Raw genomic sequence first — 6,000 nt, 5'->3', positions numbered from 1 at the left:
AGGACCTTCAAAAGTGTATTAATAGGATTGGTAAAAAAAAAGATAAAATAATAATAATTATTATTGTATGGATTGAAACAAATTTGCTCTGAATATTAACCATTTGACACTGCGGAACATTATTTCTTTTTATAATTGCAAAGTAAATGCTTTTCCATATGTGACTATAATAAAGCTATTATTTTGTGATATGGAGCTAATGGTAACTATTATTACCATTTGCACTTAAAAAAGTGTGTATTTTTAAAATGCAGTACTTTTATCTTTTTACCCTTTCAGGACTGAATATTGAAAATCTCTATGCATCATCATATCATCTGTGTTTGATCTGTATTGCAATAGTAATATCTTATTAATATTTCATACTAATTGGGTCAGTTTCTTTTTTTGTAGTTGTCTAATGTGTTTTTCCCTAAATAACAGTCTATCAGTATTAATGGTCTGTAAGAATAATGCAGTACTAAAGCTGTACAGATAACAGAACTGAAGCAATGTAATTATATGTAATATATCTGGTATTCTAGACATTAACCAGTATAAGCTTAGAACTGAAATGTCTTAGTTTTTTAAGTTCATTTAAGAAACCTTACTATATGATTTCACGGTATTCCTATAACCCATCAGGACTCTCTTGCTGGAAAAGTTATCCAAATTCTGGTGGTTGTTAGTACCCTCCTGACGTTATTGATATGGACACAACAATGCAATTTTGTTTTCAGGGTACAGTAGGCTGAATTTCCTCAGGCAAAGACTATGACCAAAATGTCCCTCTGGGGGTTCAGTTGGCTGTCATATCCTCCTTTACAGTATTATAGCAAAGAAATATAAGGTGTCCTTTCTACTTAACATTGCACCCAACCAACATCTCACTGAGTCACATAGTTGAGTTTAAAGCCAAGGAAGCAGTTCAGTGGCTTATCCAGATGTAGAAAGCAGCAGGAAAATCTGGACAGTAGCAAATACTAAAGCCTTGCTTTTAGAGGACAGACCAGCAGATGGCGCTGTGCTGCATCTTATCAAGTACATATCAGGAAGGATATTATCAGCTCCTAAAAGTTTTTCTGTGCACCAATTCTTGAGCTGAAACAAATGTTTGTTGAATTAAGTACTGATTTCCTTCAGTCTCGAGACTGTTTTACAGGCTGTGTTTTCAGACTGTTTGCATATGCCAACATGTACCCCAACCACATCCAACCGTTAAACCCTCCTACACTTGCTGTTTAACTGTTTGCATGTTCCTTAAAGATTTAGCAACACGCCTTTCCTTAGTTTGCTAAAAATGCTAGAGAAGACACAGAAGCCCTGAAAATGTAAGTAAATCTGTTTGCTTGCTATTTTGCCACAATAAATAATTTAGAGAATTTTCATCACCCATTACAAATATAACAAATCAAAGCTGAGCCAACACAGAAAACAAATAAAACTATCAACACTTAAGCTAAATAAACTGTTTGCATGATGTCTCTTGCTGTCTGATCAGATATAGGCAGGGGACATATAGTGTTACTCAAGTAGTTAATGAAGGCAACGCATAGAACAGATCACAAGTGCTGGACAATATGAGTGTGTATATTCAAGACCGAGACTAGGATTTCTATTCAAATTATGGCAAAAGCTGTCATTCCCAGCGTAGCTGCTCAATAGATGCATGCGATTGCAATGTGCCTTATTCTGAATTTAACCTCTGCTTGCCTTATACAAACAGCCAATACATTCAGTCATCATCTTTTAATATGTAATATAGGGGCTTCTAATTGGACTGTTAAACTAAGCAGATCAGGACTGTCAGTTTTTATTTTCTTTTTCTCCCTTCCAAGTGCTTTATTTTATATATTTGTTAAACCTCTTTTATACAATCTATAAAAGTTTTATTAATGGGGCTAATTTGGAACGCACTTTTCATGCTACTTTATTAAAAGATCACTATGATTTGCATGGAACCTTTTTTTATATTTGCTAGTTTTAAAATAAACGTAATATATATATATATATATATATATATATATATATATATATATATATATATATAACAATACAGCTTTTATGTATTTAAATATAAAATTCAAGAAATGAAGATTAAAAAATCTAAAATGATAGCAATGTTGCAGTAATCTGCCTGCTCTTACTATGTGGACTTTTCATGCTGATAATGTTGCATGTATTTGTAGAATAGGTGCGTTATTAGTTCTCATTAGCAGTCAAATGTTTTGTGATGGATCTTAATTAAAGGGGAAAGACTCTTGTTATACAGAGCTGGGATGAACTTGGGCTGCTGGCTTTTAGAGGAGAGAACACAAGGAAACCCAATCTAAACAAACAGTGAAGGGCAGTGCTGCAGATAAACTATCATGTTTGGACAGACTTGATGCTGCATTTTACTGCAAATAGAAACAAAACGCATCATTATTTTTACCAGTACAAGATAGAATTAAGGGCAGAGAAATGGATTGTCAAAATGCGTTTTGGGCTTCAAATGTTTTTAAATATTTAAGAGAAAATTTCTTATGGCATAAAAATATAAAGAGAATTATAAGTTATTTCATAAAAACGTTTTGGGGACAGGTACCTGTTATGATCTACATATATTTTATTTTACATACAATATATTACATCAAACAAATATACCTTATATATAATAATGTACAGTGTACAAATAATAATAATTATTATTTATACAGTGTGCACAGATTACGCAGCGCTGCACAGAGCTTGCCAAATATAACTATGTACATAATATGTACCTATCGAACATACTGGTTATTATTATTATTCTCTATATTATTTTATATAATCGTGATTTTTTATTATATCCATATAAAGTATCATACATACTCTATTACTTTATATATGTAACAAACCGCAAACCTATTTTAGTGCACGCACTGTATTTAACAAATTGTTCATTGATATGAATGAATAAGAAGGTTGATAGTCTGCAGATTATAATTCACATATGTACAATACATACTGTATTTATTCTTCATATCTAAGCATGATTTGTCTTATTTACTTAAAATACTAAATATGTATTTAGTATAAGTGACTGAGTGAAATTTAGTAAATTATATCATGTGTAGTTATAGAAGCTATACATTTTCTCATAGTCCGTGTATTGGAATGTAATGTTTACTGACGTAAATTCAGGCCTGTGCAGTCACACTTTCATTATCAATGTTTAATGATACAGCGCCATCACTGTCTGTGTCATTGAGCTTATGGATACTAGATGTTCCCTGCACAAAGAACATTGGATGTAAAATGTCAAAACTTCAGTAAATTTACATTAGATGTGGGGCAATGTGAATATATACAATATTCAATATTCTGACTGTGGAAATTTATTAAATAAAACAATAAAACCCATTATTCTTGAGAAAGCAAGGGAAAAAAAATGTCTGTACGTATTTTATAGGCCACTCTTGGCATGAGTTATCTATCTGTGGTTTGCAGTTTACAAAAAGCAAGGCCAAAATTCACCAAATATAGCATCTCTTATTTTTTCAGTATGTATATTGTCCAATTACATATTGAGGTATCTTAGTATATTGAATATTATATATATATATATATATATATATATATATATATATGAGAATCAGTAAACGTATTCACTTCTATACAGTAATTCAGTAGAGTATATATAGTAGTACTGTTAATTTCCCCATGAATCCTATTGACATAAAATAACTGTGCATTGCTGATTGTGAATCTAAATATATGCTGTAGAGGTGTGTACAATTTGTGTTACTTCTGAACAAAGATAACATGCAGAGCCTCAAGATTGAAGTATTTATTAAGTCAAATACCCCCTCCCCCACACACACACATAAAATGGGGGGCTGCTTTCACCACACTGTGGAAACGTCTAATTTTGTCACATGATTTCCTGCCATATTATGGTCTGTCAGTAAATTAATTCCCTAACTTCTAAATATGGTGGACAGCTTTATATGTTCACTGAGACTTGGGTAAAACTGGCCTGGGTCTGCAGAAAACATTAATCATGGCATCTCTCAATAAAACACTTTCAAGGTTTTCAGCATTGTTTCATATATTTAATAAATTGCTTGTTAAATAGAAGAACATTAGCATTTAATTAACAGACAGGATAAAAGAAAATTTAATGCAAATCTAAATCATTTTAAACTGCAGCTTTTACATTCTAAATGGACCATGGCTGATACTAGAAGATAGAGATAGATAGATAGATAGATAGATAGATAGATAGATAGATAGATAGATAGATAGATACTGTGGATAATTTGATGCCAAGTCTTAAAAATAATAAAACAATACAATAAACATTGGTTAAATGATAAATAGATAAATAATAGAGAATCAAATCAAACATGTTTTCCATTGTCATAAATAAAATTGTTTTCAGTATTAAGAATTAATGTCACTGGAAAAAAACATAAATATTCATTGCAATATAATGCCATACTACTAATAATAATTATGTCATAAAATATAATACCTGCAGCTTATTTTTTTATTCAGAAAATATGAGTGAATTCATAAAACCCAGATGGTTATCTAGCAGACAGCAATGGAATAATAAGCACAGGCTCCATGACAAGATGCTTCAGATTTCACAGGTAGGGGACGCGGCGTTGTAATGTTTTTTCTGTGTCACGTAACCTTCTGGCAAGCCCTTGCAGCCTATGTAACATCCTCACACACGTCTCGCGCACCTTCCCAATCATTCTGTCTATTTTTAATTTAAGTGGATTACTTTCCTAGCCCTATCCATCCGCAGCACTCCCTCGGATGCTCTATATTATTAGGTACAATAAGTTCAGCTTCACAAATCTGTTAATACAGAATATAATCCTCTTATGTTTAAACCAGGTTAGAAGGAAGACATAAGATTTATATTTGATCATGCAGAAGTGCCCTTAATCAGATTTACTTATTTCTCTGCGTTAGTGTTTTTGCAATTATGATAATTGTTGTTCTAAATATGTTTGTCTTAATGTCTGACTTTGGGTATAATCTTCTCCCTACAAGCTGTCTTCATTGCAGCCACAGAAATTCCTGTACAAAAAGACCTAATTAATATTAACATGGCGTCTCTAATGCTTTTACAAGCAGCTGAGCTGACTGTAACGTTTCAAGCACACAGCCCTGTAGTGATCAAGAATCCTCTCTCACAGACACACAACTCAATAATCTCTTTCTCAGAAAGTCAAAATTCCCTGAGAGATAAGGAGAAAATCAAAGCTGTACATCAGAAGGAAAATGACTGTCTCGGCCTCTCTATTAAAATGCAAAAGTTATGGATTTTTGGAAGGGTGATGGGAACCTTTGCTGTTCCATTGATTACATTTTATAGTTTTGTGATTTCCTTAAGATCCGCTTAAGAAGAAAGACATTTTATAATACAATTACCAAAACTGAAATCCAAAAAATGCAGGGGTGATAGCAGTTGGTTGCAATATGTCACTGCATTCTACTGTCTCCTGTGGTATCCTATAACTGAAAGAATTAAGGATTTCCATTGTCTTCCACATGGAGTAAGGTTTTAGAAAGTTTAGTAAAGTGTGGTTTAGAAAAGCCCATTTTTAATATTCTAAGGCCTCATTTGATAACTAGACAGGAGAGCGCTCAAAGAGGTCTGTACTGGAGGAACTAACCTGCACATAAACTCATTGGGGCACATGTATCAAAGTTTTTCGCCTGCCACTTTTTCAAGTTTCCTGAAGTTGGCCTACTTAATCGTTGCAATGTATCTTAAGTTTTTTCCCTTTGTGATACAGTTGATGAGTTACCCGTTTAGTCTCACTTTTGTAACTTTTTTGTGGTGAGCACCTTTTTAGTTCCAAAAAGAAGCTCCCTCAAGTAAGTCTGGATATAGTATGCTTTGTTTTGGGATGTATTAGGTGCAAGAATGGGACAATTTCAGAGCCCAAAAGCCTCACAAGTTGAACAAACATCTGGGCTATAAAGATAAATATGTGCAATGCCCTTTCCAACGCAGAGGCAAGGTGATTGTTGCGA

The 6,000-nt window shown here is 32.9% G+C and overlaps 1 long non-coding RNA gene across 1 annotated transcript in view; it reads left to right on the top strand.

Annotated features, from left to right (window-relative positions):
* The first annotated feature begins 1,179 nt into the window (after nt 1-1,179).
* The window catches only part of LOC140068947 (uncharacterized), a 76,444-nt gene continuing 71,623 nt past the window's right edge, over nt 1,180-6,000 (top strand). Inside the window, exons 1-2 of the long non-coding RNA XR_011848646.1 lie at nt 1,180-1,310; nt 4,501-4,598. This is a non-coding gene — a long non-coding RNA (uncharacterized lncRNA). The remainder of the gene's footprint in view (nt 1,311-4,500; nt 4,599-6,000) is intronic.

The sequence above is a fragment of the Engystomops pustulosus genome, chromosome 7, assembly GCF_040894005.1.
Source record: "Engystomops pustulosus chromosome 7, aEngPut4.maternal, whole genome shotgun sequence".
NCBI classification, from domain to species: Eukaryota; Metazoa; Chordata; class Amphibia; order Anura; family Leptodactylidae; genus Engystomops; species Engystomops pustulosus.
Note: the sequence above shows the minus strand (reverse complement) of the source record. Positions and strands in the feature narration are given on the sequence as shown.